Source organism: Pieris brassicae, chromosome 8 (genome assembly GCF_905147105.1).
Source record: "Pieris brassicae chromosome 8, ilPieBrab1.1, whole genome shotgun sequence".
NCBI lineage: Eukaryota > Metazoa > Arthropoda > Insecta > Lepidoptera > Pieridae > Pieris > Pieris brassicae.
The window spans coordinates 6767663-6784820 of NC_059672.1; the positions used below are offsets into that span (position 1 = coordinate 6767663).

Here is a 17158-nt window from a genome sequence, read left to right on the forward strand (position 1 = left end):
AGGAAATTGATATATTTTATTTTAATATGTTGACTATGTTAACTTTTTATGTGACGGTGTGCGCGCGCATCGTAAAAATTTACTCTCAGCATTTTTCCCTAACGCGTCAATAGAAGTATAACTTCAAAAACACTACCGATTTAAATATACATTCAGTAAAAATCTTAAACAACAACCTGTCCTATGCTGAAATGGAAAGTATTCCTCTTATCTTACCTCTATGGACTCCTAAACTACTTAACAGATTTCAATCAAATTTGCACACCGTGAGCAGTTTAAACTTACTTAAAAGATATATACATTTATTTAATGGATATACCATTCTAAAACAATGTGTATGCCTAAAAATACAAGAAAATTTGACTTCTCAAATTTAGCACACATACACATTAATTACATTAGAACATAAGCAATGTATCAAAGGAAAAAAACTACAAAACAAACAATCAATAATAAATTTAAAAAAAAAACTTAAAACGTAATAATAACTAAAACTAAAAGATAAAAAATAACAATTACAGTAACCGTAATAAAAAAACAAACAAAATGAAAACTTAAACCACATTAAGAGCCTGCAAAACCAAGTTATGGTAAGTTGGTTGTTGTAAAACCGTTGTAAGAGCGAGATAGCCTATAATAGCTTACATATACGTGGGTAACACTGAAAATATTATGAACTGTTAGTTAGAAATATTGCTACTGAATACTTTTTTTAATTTCAAGTTTACTCTTTGGTAACCTAATGTAGTATATTGCATTCATTTGTCTTTTGTTGCATAAGTTCACTTTTTTTAATTTCAAGTTTAAAACTCTTTAGTCTTTAGTCTTTGCTCTTTGGGAACTTTTGGTAGTATATTCATTTGTCATTTGTTAGATAACTTCAACGGCGGCGACTCAAATGCTGTTTATGACATTGTCACGGGTGGTGAAAGCTGGATATATTGCTAAGCCCGAAACCAAAAGACAATCAGCTCAGTGGGTGTTTCCTTTAGAGGATCGGCCAACAAAGGCCTAGTGGGAGTGCCATGCTCCTAGTGGGAGTGCCATGCTGTTGCTTTCGGGCTTCAGCCAATCGGGCAGGCACGACCGGGGCAGTACCACTGTCTCACAGAAAACCGGCGTGAAGTGATGCAATAGGTTCATCTTATTGTACTCGCGTTTCGTGCGGTGAGTGAGACTCCCGGAGCCCATCAATTCCCCCCTCCCCCAGAATATGAAGATGCAGTTTAAACAGAGATTACCCCAGGGGGGTACCACACGTTTCCGCTGTGGAGAATCCCCCTCTGAGCGTCCATCATCGGAACAATCAGTATTCGGTGGTGGATGCACAGGCTGCCCTTCGTATTCTGGGGTGGGCAAAAACTGCTCAAAAAACTATAAGTTTCGATCTCGGGGCAAACGGAAGAATTTACCGAAGGCATCCCCTTCCACGCTCTCAGTGGACTTTACCAATGTTAGGGGGCTCAACTCTAATCTTAACGCGGTTCACTTTCACCTCGAAACTGCGAAGCCGGCCTTATTCTTCCTTACTGAGACTCAGATATCCTTCCCGGCTGATACTTCCTACCTCTCCTACCCGGGGTACAAATTGGAACATTCATTTGTGCCGCGGGCGGGAGTTTGCGTGTACGTCAGAGAGGATATCTGTTCTCGTCGCCTCGGGTCGCTTGAAGGAAGGGACCTATCTAGCCTCTGGCTGCGAGTAGACTGCGATGACCATCCGCGATTCTACGCATGCCTGTATAGGTCCCATAGCGGAAATACCGAAACTGAGCGACTCATTGAGCACATCCAAATGGCTACAGATTCCCTGCTCGAAGGGGTTCCTACCGCTGAAATCGTGATACTTGGCGATTTTAACGCTCACCATGCCGATTGGCTCGGTTCGGAAACCACCGATCACGCGGGAAGATCCTTTCACGACTTTGCTTTAGCTTACGACCTGTCACAAATGGTCCCTGCGATTACGCGAATACCAGATGTGGATGGTCATAAACCCTCTTTGTTGGACCTTCTGCTGACCTCACATCCGGAGACCTATCAAGTCTCTGTTGACCCGCCATTGGGTTCATCGGATCATTGTGTGGTCCGGAGTACTGTGCCTACTACGCGCCCTCCTCGGCCCCGTTTTTCGGGTTGTCGTCGTATTTGGCACTATCGGTCAGCAGATTGGGATGGGATGCGGTCTTTCTTTGCGTCCTACCCTTGGGGGCCTATGTGCTTTTCGTCGGAAGCTCCAGATTCCGTCGCTGCCTCTGTCGCCGAAGTGGTTCTGCAGGGCATGGAACTTTTTATTCCATTCTCTGCGGTGCCGATCGGTGGCAGGTCACAGCCCTGGTTTAAGCGTTCTTGCAAGGCGGCATCGCGTCGAAAGCGAGAATGCTTTAATGCATGGGCGGAAGCGGCGATATCTCGTGATGCCAATACCAGCGAACATAAAAAAGCATATAACTCAGCCTCCAGGTCCTTCAAACGGGAAATCGCTAAGGCAAAGTCAGAGCACATCGCCAGATTTGGCGAGAGATTGGCCCAACTCCCTTCTGGGACCCGAGCCTTCTGGTCTCTCGCCAAAGCTGTACAAGGGAATTTTTGTCAGCCATCGATACCACCGCTGCACAGAGAGGATGACTCGCTCGCCCACACTGCGAAGGAGAAGGCCGACCTCTTGGGCTGTCTCTTTGCGTCCAACTCGACTTTGGATGACCGGGGGAGATCACCACCGGCGATTTCGCGGTGTGATAACTCAATGCCGGAAATCATATTCCAGCAACGTGCTGTTTGCAGAGCACTATCTTCCTTGGACATTCATAAGTCGAGCGGGCCGGATGGTATCCCTCCAATTGTGCTGCGTACATGTGCTCCTGAGTTGGCTCCGGTCCTGACGCGCCTTTTCCGGTACCTGTACTCGCTCGGCACTGTCCCGAAGTGCTGGAAGACCGCTTCGATACATCCGATCCCTAAAAAAGGCGATCGCACTGATCCATCCAACTATCGCCCAATCGCAATAACCTCCTTGTTCTCCAAAATAATGGAATCCATTATTAATGGCCAGCTCTTGAGTTATCTAGAGGGCCACCAGCTGATTAGCGATTATCAGTACGGCTTTCGTCGTGGTCGTTCAGCTGGTGACCTTCTAGTATACCTTACTCATAGATGGGCAGAGGCAATTGAGTCCAAGGGGGAGGCACTAGCGGTTAGTTTGGACATAGCGAAAGCCTTCGATCGGGTGTGGCACAAAGCACTGCTCTCGAAGCTACCAGCCTACGGGCTTCCTGAGAAATTATGCGACTGGATCTCCAGCTTTCTAGCCGATCGGAGCATCAAGGTCGTCGTCGACGGAGCATGTTCCGACCTTAAACCCGTGAATGCTGGGGTCCCACAAGGCTGTGTTCTGTCCCCGACCCTGTTTCTTCTGCATATCAATGACATGTTGCAACTTAGCAACATTCATGGCTATGCGGACGACAGCACTGGGGATACTCTTTACACTGGCCGGGCAGGTATTTCTCGGGCAGTTGTCGATGAGTACCGGAACAAACTTGTGTCTGAAGTCGAAACTCTTTTACGTGGAGTCTCGGACTGGGGTAGACTAAACCTAGTCCAATTTAACCCCAAGAAGACACAAGTTTGCGCGTTTTCCGCGAAAAAAATACCCTTTGTCGCTACTCCTCTTTTCGAAAACACTCTTCTTGAAGCCACAGCCAGCATCGGAATACTTGGCGTTGACATATCGAACGACGTTCAGTTTCGCGGTCATTTGGAGGGAAAGGCTAAATTAGCCTCCAAAAAGCTTGGTGTGCTCAGCAAGGCGAGACGGTACTTCACTCCGGGCCACCGCTTGCAACTCTATAAAGCGCAAATACGGCCCCACATGGAATACTGTTCTCACCTCTGGGCGGGGGCTCCCCAGTACCAGCTCCTTCCACTTGACCGTATCCAACGAAGAGCGGTTCGAATCGTCGATGACCAATCCCTCTCCGAGCGGCTCGATCCTTTGGCGTTGCGTAGAGATGTGGGGTCACTCTGCATCTTCTACCGCATTTACCATGGAGAGTGTTCAGAGGAGTTGTTCGGATTAATACCTGCAGCTGAGTTTCAGCATCGGACGTCGAGGCAAAATACAAAATTCCACCCGTATCACCTCGACGTCCGACGTTCCACGACTGAGCGTTTCTCAAGGCAATTTTTGCCGCGCACCACCGCTATGTGGAACCAGCTGCCCACTGAAGTATTTCCGAACCAATTCGACTTAGGGTCCTTCAAGAAAAGAGCGTACAAATTCTTAAAAGGCCGGCAACGCACTCGCGAGCCCTCTGGCATTGAGAGTGTCCATGGGCGGCGGTATCACTTAACATCAGGTGAGCCTCCTGCCCGTTTGCCCCCTATTTTATAAAAAAAAAAAAAAAAAAAAAAAAAAAAGGCAAAGAAATGAAGACATCAAGGAAAAAAGATGATTGCCTCATTCTTTGGTCGGAAAGATCATTTCGCGATAGTTGTGCTAGAAGATGGAAGGACAGTTACTGCAGACTGGTATATCAATCGCTGTTTGCCTGTTGTCTTGGAAAAAATTCGGCAGCAGCGTCGTCGAAGCCGAATGTGTAGAGAAGAACGGAGTTTACTTCGAAAAACATTAAAAGTATTGGCAACTTTCTACATTAAGCCGTTTTTCATTTTCTAAACATTTTCAGTGTTACCTAGGTATATATAATTCTAATGTACGTGTGTGTGTCACTGAACTTCTCGTAAACTACCAATTCAACTACCAGTCCTCGACTACCAATTTGAAGGTTTTTTTTGTATGCGTTTGGAGGGATTGTTTAGACAAGTCAGCCCGGCAGGTGGTGATGCAGTTAGTATTGTGGCGCGATTTGTGTTACGTTGTCGAGCGATGCAGTATCAATTATTCAACGACGTATAAGCAGTAAATATTTCATTGGCCATACAAGTTATTGCAATTCTATAATTGATTTCGGTGTCTAGGGAATAAAATATGTGTACGTGTACACGTAAGAAATGAAACTTGTTTATGACCTTTTTTTTTCGAAAAATAATCTACTATATTCAACTTTACAGAAATTTGTTAAATAAGATAAAGTTTAATAAAAGGCAAGTTTATCATAGACACAAATAATACAATTATTTCAATTACCGTGTTACTACTAAGATTATTACAGAATTTCATTAATTGTCATTATCATTGTTATCGTTATCATATATTTTTGTAATAATAGCTTCAAATCTCTTCGAATCAACCATGGTACCTGAAATCGGCACGTAACCGAAAAATGCGACGGTAATTTTTTTCAATTCAATGATAAAGAAGTTTCACTTCAAAAATTGTCACAGCTCATCTACGGGCAGTATTTTTACAGTAACTATGCCACGTATATCTAAATTAAAAATAAACGGGTCGCTCAGCTTCACGCAGGTCATTTTCATAGCTTTCGTAGCGTAGCTGTAAATGTGTTTGTATTCATAATACCCTAACAAGTTTCCTATGTTAATAAATAACGCATACGAGGCACACTTAGCGAATACAACAAGCTCTTGTTTGTCACCTCTCGCCCTCAGGCTATTTGCAAACCACTCAACATATTAGATATGTAATATACACGTGGCGGATGACAATTTTCTTTCAGAATTAATATAATTTTTGTAAGCAGTGTTGGACTTGTGGCTTCAGCATGCCACTCTCATCCCTGAGGTTAGGTTCGATCCCCGGCTGTGCACCAATGGTATTTCTTTCTATGTGCGTATTTAACATTCGCTGGAACAGCGCAGGAAAAGATCGTGAGAAAAACGGCTTGCCTTAGACCCAAAAAGTTGACGTGCTTCAGGCACAGAAGGCTGATCTCCTACTTGCCTTTTTTGACTTGAGGAAAATGTATTTCTACACATAGTGTGGGACTCGTTCTAAAAGCCCTACCCACTAAACCCACTAATCACATCACTGTTGGAGTAACTTGGAGTCGAGGAGGCATTCTACCAAGAGACCCAGTGACTGGCTGCTACAGCAACCGTCTTTCATTACATTGCAATCGCCTTAGAAGTTGCCACCTACTTGCCTATTAGATTAACAAATGATCATGAAACAGATACAGAAATTTGAGTGTAATGGATGAACGTCACCAAAACATAATATGACATGTAGAAGTAATGTAAACTGTTTGTAAACATGTAAAAAGTTACAATATATAATTACATACATAATTTTTATAATATCACTTATCAATTTTCTGGAAAGTATGGAAGAATGACTTTCAAAGAAACTGCTCCCGTCCTTACGTTTTTAATGCAATTTTGATATAGTTTTCTTAGTATCTGAAGCACTGAAGTCGCAATTTTGGTATCGCGCAGTTCAAAAACTCATTATTAAGATCGGGGTCAATGTCATTACAGAGGCCTGAATGTATCTAATAAAGGAGATATAAAGATACTATTGATAGGGCTTCGCACTCGCGCACACTTATCTTCTGTTATCATTTTTGTAGTCAATTATAAGACCGAGTACAGAAAAAAACAGAGTACCGAGTATATGGAAAATGTATCTATATAAGCAGTATTGGCTTAGTGGCTTCCCGTGACCTCCCTGAGGTCGTAAGTTCAATACCTAGCTGTGTTAAGGGACTTTCTGTCTATGTGCGCGTTTAACACTTTCGTACCGTGAAGGCAAACATCGCGCAGAAAGCGGCATGCATTGAACCCTAAAGTCGATCGCGTGGGTCAAACATCGGATTACCTGCTTGCCTATTATAAAAAACGAATTATCACGTAACAAATACCGAAATCGGAGGCTTAGACCTAAAAGTTTGTATCGCCACTGATTTTATATGGAAAATCGACTAGAAAGAGAAATGGTTTTACATAAGTATGTTAACGTAAATCAGGTGTGGAGCGATCTTTACATAATACTATTAAATGGCTTCACGATGTTTATCTGTAGGCATACGTTTGTTATATATGCTGTAATAGTTCCACTATAAATTTACAAACCTTCGTACTGCAATTTTACAGAAGCTGAAATATTTCAATAATTACAGAACAATTATCAATGCCTGAGAGTATGGCTACTACGTAGTCTGTCATTATATACGATTCAGACTTAATATATAACGTGTACGGAAGATTTTTTGTCACAGTGGTGGTCACAAGATATCGCTCGAAAGCGACAAGGCCGCCAGTTGCCAATTATGTTAAATTTTTATATTGTAATGCAACGAAGTGTTAAAAAAATAGTTGAAAATAAATGGCTACTATGACTGAACAGAAGTAAAATTGCTATTGACAATGCAAAATGCTGAAAGCGTCACTTAATCCCAGGATAGCAATTTTGTTTTACCTGCTCTGCATATTGCTACGTATAGTTTCGGAATATTAAATGACTGGTGTCAAATTATTCCATTTCATAAAGTTATATTATATTATAAATTAACTAAGTCATATATTTTAGTTGATGTATTAGATTGCAAGCTAGTACATTACTGCTTAAACTTAAACTAACTTTATTCATATAAGACACAGATATGAACGACACAGAAATTGTTAAATTTATTTTAAATTAACATTTACTACCAGTTCGCCCAGACTCACATAAGATATTCAAGGGCGTAGAGCGGGCATGAAGAACTGGCAAGAAACTCTCCGCCACTCATTTTAATCGCCAAGTTTTTAGTAATACAAATATTTGAACTGGAGCAAATCAATCCCAAGGATCAGGATCATTTAAATATTCGTTAAATTTATAAAAAGCTTTATTGATTAAGTTACGTTTAGCTTTGAATTTATTAAGTAATAATTCTCTAATTTCGCTTGGGAGTTTGTTATACAAACGAATTCAATACAAAATCCTACGCACGCACGAACGTATTTTAGATGGAAAAGCAACAGACAATCGGGATTAGTACTCCAGACAAACATTGTAAACCAGTTATTATGCTTTGTAGAGGCAAAGATTAACAAACAGAAAATCCTTTAATTCTTTAGTTAATTTATTATTTATTTAGCTTAGTTAAGTATTATAATATTATTGCAATAATCATCGACGCTCAGTGCACGACGAATCAATTTGTGTTCCACTGTCATGTTAAAGTTTGTATTATTTAAAAAAAAATAAACAAATAAGTTGCACATATACCTACACGCTTCTTTAAACAACTACTAATATTAGATTGGTGCACGTGACGAGAAATAGTGATTTGATTTATATGAAATTAAAATTCTTTTATATTATCAACGCTTGAAATAATAACACAAATACAATCGACCTCATACAAAACTCATCTAAAACGCTGAGGGATCGATAGTCATTACCACGGGCTACGCTGTCAGCTGTAGCTTTAGACCTTGAATTTCTGGGAAGTCTACTACTGGTTTTCGTTACGAATTCAACACTGCAATAACTAAAAATAGACTTTGCAAATACTATATTAACAATTTAATTGTCACGTATATTAGACAAATTGTTGATCATTCATTTAACAAACGCTCAAAGTATTTTATTATATGCGATGCTAATATCCGGGTGCATACAGACGCAACCTGGTCGAGGCTGTAGAAGTGAGTTCAGTGCCTCCCTCATAGTAGATTCGATCGGTGCCGAGGTCAGCGGAAAGATTTAGTATAACGTATTAAGTGCAAACTGTGCCAGCCTGTGATTGTGTCTGTACCTTATAGTGCAAAGTACTAACACAAAGTACCTTAAGTACAAACTATATTTAATATGTAAGAAAACTAGCAGATAGCTGACCTATTTGAAAATAAATAAATGAACGATTTGTTAAAGGTGGGTGAAACGATGAAATCTTAGCACATTATGCAAATTATTAAACTTTGTAGAATAGTAATGTGTCTCGCATATGATGTTGAAGCTATGGAAAAACGAAAGGATGTACCTAACATGATTGAATTTTAAGAACGCGTAAAAATTAATTTGTAAGGTCGCAAACGATTATTACCTTAAATAAATGCTTTGTTAATTTTATATTTGACGTTTTTTTCTTAGAGTGTTAGCGTAGTCGTTTCAGTATACGACTCTCCAGAAGTCGTAGGTTCAATTCCCGGCACCAATGGAATTTCTTTCTATGTGCGCATTTAACATTCGCTCGAACGGTGTAGAAAAACATCGTGAGGAAACCGGCTTGCTTTAGACTCAAAAAGTCGACGGCTTGCATCAGGCTTAGAAGGTCACCTACTTGCTTATTAGATTATTAAATAATCATGGAACATATACAGAAATCTGAGGCCCAGAACAGATAGGTTTTCTTTGTTTATATTTTCTGCTTATAGCGAGTATTCGTGTATACTTTAATACGCAGTCGATTACTTCCATCTCCCTTTAATACGTTTACATTAACACCAATACTAAAACGTATTATCAAAAATTCTAATCACATGTTGTAAGCTCTCTTATTACTACGCCGTAGTTTTCGTAGCACTTGCATTGTAAGCAGTTTGCTACGACGTCTTGATATGAGTGTTGTACAATATTTTACAATTTTTAATATGAAAGTATTTCACGTCAAATTAACATATAAAAATGGTATATAGAGGAACCTATTAGTTTGACAAAACCGCTGCAAAAGACAGAAACATTTTTCGCTTGATAATTAATTTTGTTACGTTAGTTTTATTTCTCTTAAATTCGAAACTTGTTTTCGGCAACGAGTTTTTAAATTAAAATTATAACAAAAAGTGTTGAAACACGAGCCAGAGACGCCGGCACGTTGCTCGCTGCTTTTTCAAAATTTTAGTTATAATAAATTTAACTCGTTTTCATTTTGCCCACGTATAATAATTCAAATTAGTGATGAAGTCAGTAAACATATACTGAAAGAAAATAATTATACAATTTATTATCCATCGAACAATATAAATATTTTATTTTAACTTGAATAAATCTTTTTTGATTATAGTCATAATAAAATAAAAAAATCAATGGCGCTACAATATTTTAGGTCTGGGCCTCAGATTTCTGTATCGTTTGTGAATTGAATAGGAAAGTAGGTGATCAGCCTTCTGTACCTGACACACACCGTCGACTTTTTGGGTCTAAGGCAAGCCGGTTTCCTCACGATGTTTTCCTTCACCGTTCGAGCTAATGTTAAATGGGCACATAGAAAGAAAGTCCATTGGTGCACAGCCGGGGATCGAACCTACGACCTCAGGGATGAGAGTCGCACGCTGATGCCACTAGACCAACTATATTCTTAATAGTATAATTAATAATTATAACAATTAGAAATAGATTTAAAAAAAGACAAGTTTTAAAAGTTTGGTCCCTGCGTACCTTTATCACTGGCAGCATTTCTTCGCTGTATTGCGATTGTTAATCGTTGACCAAGAAAAGCACCAAGGCTCTGGAGACATTGGCACTGTCCACCAGCAACTTAATCATTAATTAAAACTATGTATATTGGTAACATTACACACGTTCCCTTCAGAAATGCGTGGTACACGTAACTCTGCTTGGGACGAGGAAAGACTACTAAATACAGCACACACTTCCAGGCCAAATCAATCTATATTATATTACCAAATTCCAATATGACATACAAGTCAAATTTTCCAAACCTCTTTTTGAAGGCAACGAATTTCTAGAAAATATATTTGAGTTGGATTAGAATCCTTGGCGTTCATGAAGGTTTTAGTTTAATAGACTTAGTTTAGCGAGATGGGTTTATATGATTTTACTGGATTTTCATAGTATTAAAGGTTGAATATGTTAAATTTTTATTGCTTCATACTTAAATTTTCTTAGTTTATTATAGGTTAATTTTCACAATTACATAAATATTTTCCTTGCGAACTGCGTTTTACTATTTATGTATAAATTCAACTTATGTATTTCGTATTGATATAAAAATATTTGACTTCGTTCTTCATAAAACAAGCCCCTAGAACCCCCTTTAGCGAGTGTGATGGACAGTGACTCTTTCTGTTCTATTTGCAACGTTTGTCGGCGACTATGGCCATTAACAAGAGGATGGACAAATATTGGTTTTGTTTAGTACAAACGTTTCAATCGTTTTTTGTGACGTATACTTCAATACGATATATACTTGAAGATTCATGATTCGGTTAAGCCGTCGCTGATGAGTTCGTAAGTTTCCCTGGAATTTGGTATGATAAAACTGTTCTTAATTATGAAAAGAACACATAATTGTTTTCCGGTTCTTTAAAAATTAAAATTTAAAATACAATTCTGTTTCTCCTGTATATGAGTTATTAGTTATGTCACGGGTGAAATACATGTAATCGTTTGCATATAGAAATAATATTTTCCACAATTTAGAAGGCATGCAGGCTTGTAACAATAATATTGTACGCTCGGCTACAGAATTGTTCATTAAGCTACCTGTAAATAGATTTTTGGTTGCAGTGGAACGCTTCCAAATTGTAGCAACGCATTTTAAAGTTTGTTTTTTATCGTTACAAAACGTACTATAGCTGTGGGATCAATTGGTTAATATTGTCACTATTTGAATGGATTTGTAATGGACAAAAACATTCAGTAGTTGTTAGAGGCTTATAGATGCTTTGACGTTATCTCATAAGAGCCCTGGATGGGGCTGACGGCATCCACAGTGAGTTTCCATCGCCTTCGGTCTTGAATTTAAGAACGTGTTTTATGTCGCTTCAAATTTCTTCGGCTCTGTTTGCTGCACCTGCAGGTACGCCGGTTTGCTTGAGACGCCTTGGTTTCCTTGCCTTTCTCCAATCAAGCTCTTAATTAAGATACTTATTGTACCATTCACTTAATGGTTAAGGGTGCCCTAATCCTATGCATTTTATTCACCATTAATTGTTGCTTCTATTTGCAGCAGAACACACATAAAATTGTAAACAACCTCTCGTCTTATCAGCAAAAGTAAGCGAAGCTGTCAAAAATAATAGTACATAAACGTATTATTTTTTTGTAGGAATCCTCGAAAATACATTTAATTTTCAAGCATAGACAATGTGTGGTTAATGTGTTAAAACGTAAATACTGTTGACGTAATCACCAAGTAATAAAATCAAAGACGTTCTACCGTCCTATAGTGCTTACGTGTAATACTTGAACGGCCCTGGCAATCCCTTTGCGAGCCTTTTGATTGTGTGACAGTACATAAGCAACGCTATCACTTAACATCAGGTATTTCTGCCCCTTTTCCCTGTGTAAAAGGAAATCAATGACATACCTAAAGCAAAGTTGACGTGCCTTAATAAATAATTTATGTTAAAATAACAAAAGAGCGAACCATGCGTTATGCAAACGCCGTTGTAAAATAGCTTATGTCTAACCTCTGAAAGACTTAATGCAAAAAACAAGTTTTATGAAACAACATTGTTAATTTTAACCCTCATTCAAAATGTAAATTTGCCTGGTGTCGCTGTTCAGAAACTCGTTTCATTTACAATACAAATACTCGAAACTAGTTCCGTTAACTGAACAAATTTCCGTGAACTCTTTAATGTTTATTTTGTTGCAATATATATTACAATTATAATATATCCGTGGCTCATTTTTATCCGTTCATTCGGTGCTATATTAATAATAAAAATAATAATTTGTAGGTTTGCTTGTCTGCGTAATATAAAATATTTCTGCAGGTATTCGATTAAAAAATATATATTTACTTTTAATAGCAATTGAAAATTTAATAAATGTATACATTTGTGTATAATGTACAATGTACAATTTAAGTAACTTCCTGAGATTAACAAATAAACAATTCAGATTTATAATATTGCTAAATATAGAATAAATATAAGAAAAGTTAATTAAATTTATATTATTTCAATACAAAAACTTGAATAACTGTAATTCTCATATTAAAAAGAACCTACTAGACTCTGAGTAGAGCTTTAACATACAATGAATTAATTAGATCAAAAGCGATCAACTCTGGAAATTTCCAACCCTGGTTTAATGAATTTAGAGATGGATTAATGCACACGAGATTAGCGATGGTTGAAAGGATAATTTGGTGAACGGGAGCTTTCCGGATCACACGCTTACAAATTATCAATGAATATTTTAGACGCCATTTTCTTGAACCTTAATTATATGAAACAGGAATGTCTATGTGTGTCAAAACGTACAAAAAGAGATCAAAACAGACAGGTATATCGGATTTCCTCCATAGATCGAACGAGCGTTAAACGCGCTCATAGACAGTAAGTCCATTGGTGCACGGGGATCGAAACACTCTCAGGCATGAGCCACTCCAACACTGCTCCTGATGTTCATAATACGTAATTTAAAAAATATAATAATATATATTATATAATATTTTATTTTATTTTTATTTTTTATATTATATCAATATAATATTTTTATATCAGAAGATATATATAAAGAGTACCACTCTGGCATGTGACTGTAAAAATGTACTCCACGCTTCATAGTATACAATTCTAACCCTTTAATACAAAGCAACATAATTTATTACATCCACGTCCAATTAAAAACAACAATACAGATTCACAACGGACCCTCGGGTTCGCGCTGTTTTTTAACTTTTATTTAACTGTTTTGTTTAATTGATACAAAAATGGTATTTTTTTTATATATTATTCACATTACAAAAACTTAAAAGTGTATTAACAATTATAGCTTAGTTTCTAGATGTCAAAAACTGTTAAATTATAAATAGAAAAAATTGATTCAAGCAAGTGCGCATACGGCAGAGTTAGACTTTCGTATGTCAAATTCAAATTCAAAATCATTTAGGTAACATAATGTAAACCTATGAACGTCAATAAAGAAGTACCTATTCAATGCTTCTAACTCTTACTGCCAGTTTTCAGTCAAGGACATAGAACGTATGAGAAGTATGGCAATAAACTCTCTGCCATTTTTTTCATCGCCAAGTTTTACTCTGAGCATCGACTCTAAATCTTTTACATTCAGCGACAAACTAGTTCCAATTCTCTCATTGTCAATAAGTATTTTTTCTAAATTGCGTACTTTCGGGACACTTCTTTAAATTACCGGAACCGTATATTCCGCCATTAGTTATTTTTTGTAGATATTTTCCGCCAGTCAGTCGTCAGTCTACTGAGTACCAGAGAAAAAGTACTAAGCATTGGTTTCCCGTTGCCTTCTGCCCCAGACGTTTAAGGGAATATTTGCTCCCAAGGTCACTATACTAATCCGTTGCCGGATCAGGTGTGTGGTTATTCCGCCACTGGTCGCCAGATACTCTCCCAACATCTAGCAGGGAGCACCAAGATACGAGGTATCGCCGCAGTATCGCGGGTGCAGGTGAGATTGACGATTGGGCTGGGCATGACGTTAGTTCCGTTCTCCCGTATGTATAAAATTTTAATAATTGTGATAAAGAAACTTTATACTCCGGCAGCTCATTCCAGTTAACATATTCCAGAAGCTTGTGCGTGACATGTTTCTTTAAAAGTTGCTTTGTTGTGAATCTCTTTGTGCTGGATTTATTTTCAAACTGCAATGCGAAAAGTTTTGAACGAACATTAATATGTTTACGCTTTAATAAGCGTAAATTAAAAATGTAGCAATAAATTGAAAATACGTATTTTGTATACAAACACATTGTGGTAAAGAATGTGTTTGAAATCTGAACCGTGAAATATATAATTTGGAGTATTTATAAGTGACCCTTGGAGTAAGATTCAGAGTCGAGACTTAACTTTTTGACAACGGAAGTCATACTTGTAGCTGGATTCCGAATCTGAGCGTGACAAAGCTCTGTATATATTCTCGATTACACAACCTCTTTTGAATATTATCAGTATATTAGCCCACTATACTTATGAGTGTCTTAAAAACGCAGTTTATTATACGCCAATTGGATGATGCATGTGCATACAACACATACATTTGTGTATGTTTTATTGACTAATATGAATGATTTAGAATTTAGAATTTTCGTTTATTAATTTTATGTCAATTGATGATTGAAGAAATCATTATTTTTGAATAGATATAAGACTAGTAGTACTTGTAAATGGTGTTTTTAAATTTGGAATTTGCGTTAACTAGAGTTATTTGAACGATTCTCCGCCGCGTTTTGCTGATCTCTGTATTCTGCGCCACTTTATGCGGACATTTCAGATCTGAGAGGTTTCTCTGAGTTGAAGGTTAATAAATTTTCGAATTGTTTTATAAATAAATATTCTTGTTATCTTTTATGGAAGCATATGTAGAAGGTTTAATATGAACTATAAACAGAGTTATTACTGTTTTTTGTACTTCTTATTATCTATTTATGGTGAATAATAAATTTCACCTATATAGGAAAAGATAAACAATCTAATGATACCTCACTGAGTATATATTACATAAGCGAAAAATGTAACAGTCGATAAGAAACACAAATTTATTAGGTACAAATTGTTAAACAAAGTTATATAATAATAACGGTTTATAATCTAGGATTAATTAAACAGACATCTCGAACAAAAATCCTCGTCTAAGGATTCCGACTCATCAAATACTCCGAACTTATATCATCTGGGTTTAATATAACTTTGCAGAAATAGTTTATCTCCCTCACACACAGTCTTATCGTATATGTGAGACAGAGATAGTCGACACCATGTGTGACCACTAACCGAGAACTAATAAACTTTACTGCATTGCTTTAGTTCAAACAGCTGATGTTTGTATGTTTGCCCGTGTTTATACTTTGTAAATTAGAAGAATGACTCTCGCTTTGAGCTATAGTGGACTAAGACTAAGTTTTTATAAAGCTTAATTGTATATTTTAAACACTTTGTTTTTATTTATAAACCCTTTCGCTTTAAAAAAGGAACGTAAAATAAAAATTACTTTGCGCAACGAACGAGCTTTGTATATTATGCAAATGTCAGACTTATTTCTACATCTTTTTTTTACCATGTTTATTTTTTTATTTACACGTCGTTGCATATGCATACTCGCATACGGATGCAACTTTCTACCATACGCCTACAGCAAATGGTATATTTGCATTGTATGCAGAGGGGATGACAACTTGGGGAAACTGATCATGGTTGGTAACACAGAAGGAAAAAGATCACATGGCCGTTAATCAGATGGACCGATCAAGTGAAAGACTCATCAGTCTGCTCTAGATGCTTCATTGCTGACCATGACGCTCAGACATGAGCTGAGCTGAGAAAGAAGAAAGCATGTACAGAAAAATAATACATTTGACATAATTAAAAAAAACGAGGGCAACTGGGGCCTTATCGCTTTCGAGCGTTGTCTTAAAACAAATAAATCAAGGCAAATAATAGGCCTACTTCTCATCAGATGTCACTGAAAGCATTTAGGTGAGAAGGCCTTTTCGCGTAGTGTACTGGTGTAATCCGTGTGTAGAATTTCTCGATATCGCAATGTGCACTGCGAGCTTTGCAATTAGTCTGAAATTTACAAACGGTTACGTCAAATCGCCTGTGTAAACAATTTTCCTAAAAGCGTATTTTGTTTCAGATGACCTCCGCTCAGATGAACAAGCAACTTGAACGCTCGTAAGGAAAATGGGCCACTTCCATAGAGCACCGTCCTTACATTACATACACCAGGTAACCTATTACAATAGAAAGGTTTGACCAGTTCCATACTAGCCTTTCCCGGTAGGAACGGAAGGTCTTGGAACCGCTCATATTGGTGTGATTTACAATCTTGATGAATTAAAAATAATTTCGCACTCACTAGACCTGAGGGCAAGATTTGAGGTTTAGTACGAAATGTGTAAAGTGTGTGTGCTGTTTTAGTTTATAAAAAATAAAATAAATCAATGGCGTTACAACGTTTTAGGTCTGGGCCTCAGATTTCTGTATCTATTTCATGATCGTTTGTGAATTGAATAGGCAAGTAGGTGATCAGCCTTCTATGCCTGACACACACCGTCGACTTTTTGGGTCTAAGGCAAGCCGGTTTCCGCACGATGTTTTCCTTCATCGTTCGAGCTAGTTTGTTGTGCGTTAAATGCGCACATAGAAAGAAAATCCATTGGTGCACAGCCGGGGATCGAACCTACGAACCTATGTACTCTGAGAGTCGCACGCGTTATAAGATTCCATTAAGCTACGTAAAGAGACTGATTCGAGTACTGTATACTCAGGATTACATTTATGTTATTATGTTTAATATTACTACACGATCCCCGATGGCGTGAACGCCTCCTCCAAATTTTTCTTCTTCACTACTTTCCAA

General features: G+C 37.8%; 1 protein-coding gene across 2 annotated transcripts in view; it reads left to right on the forward strand.

Annotated features, from left to right (window-relative positions):
- LOC123712955 (beta-1,4-N-acetylgalactosaminyltransferase bre-4-like) overlaps positions 1 to 17158 on the forward strand; it is a 112766-nt gene that overhangs the window by 79147 nt on the left and 16461 nt on the right. For both annotated transcript variants that reach the window (XM_045666367.1, XM_045666368.1), the window contains exon 2: positions 16433 to 16524. The gene's annotated coding sequence lies outside the window, so the exon portion shown is untranslated. The remainder of the gene's footprint in view (positions 1 to 16432; positions 16525 to 17158) is intronic.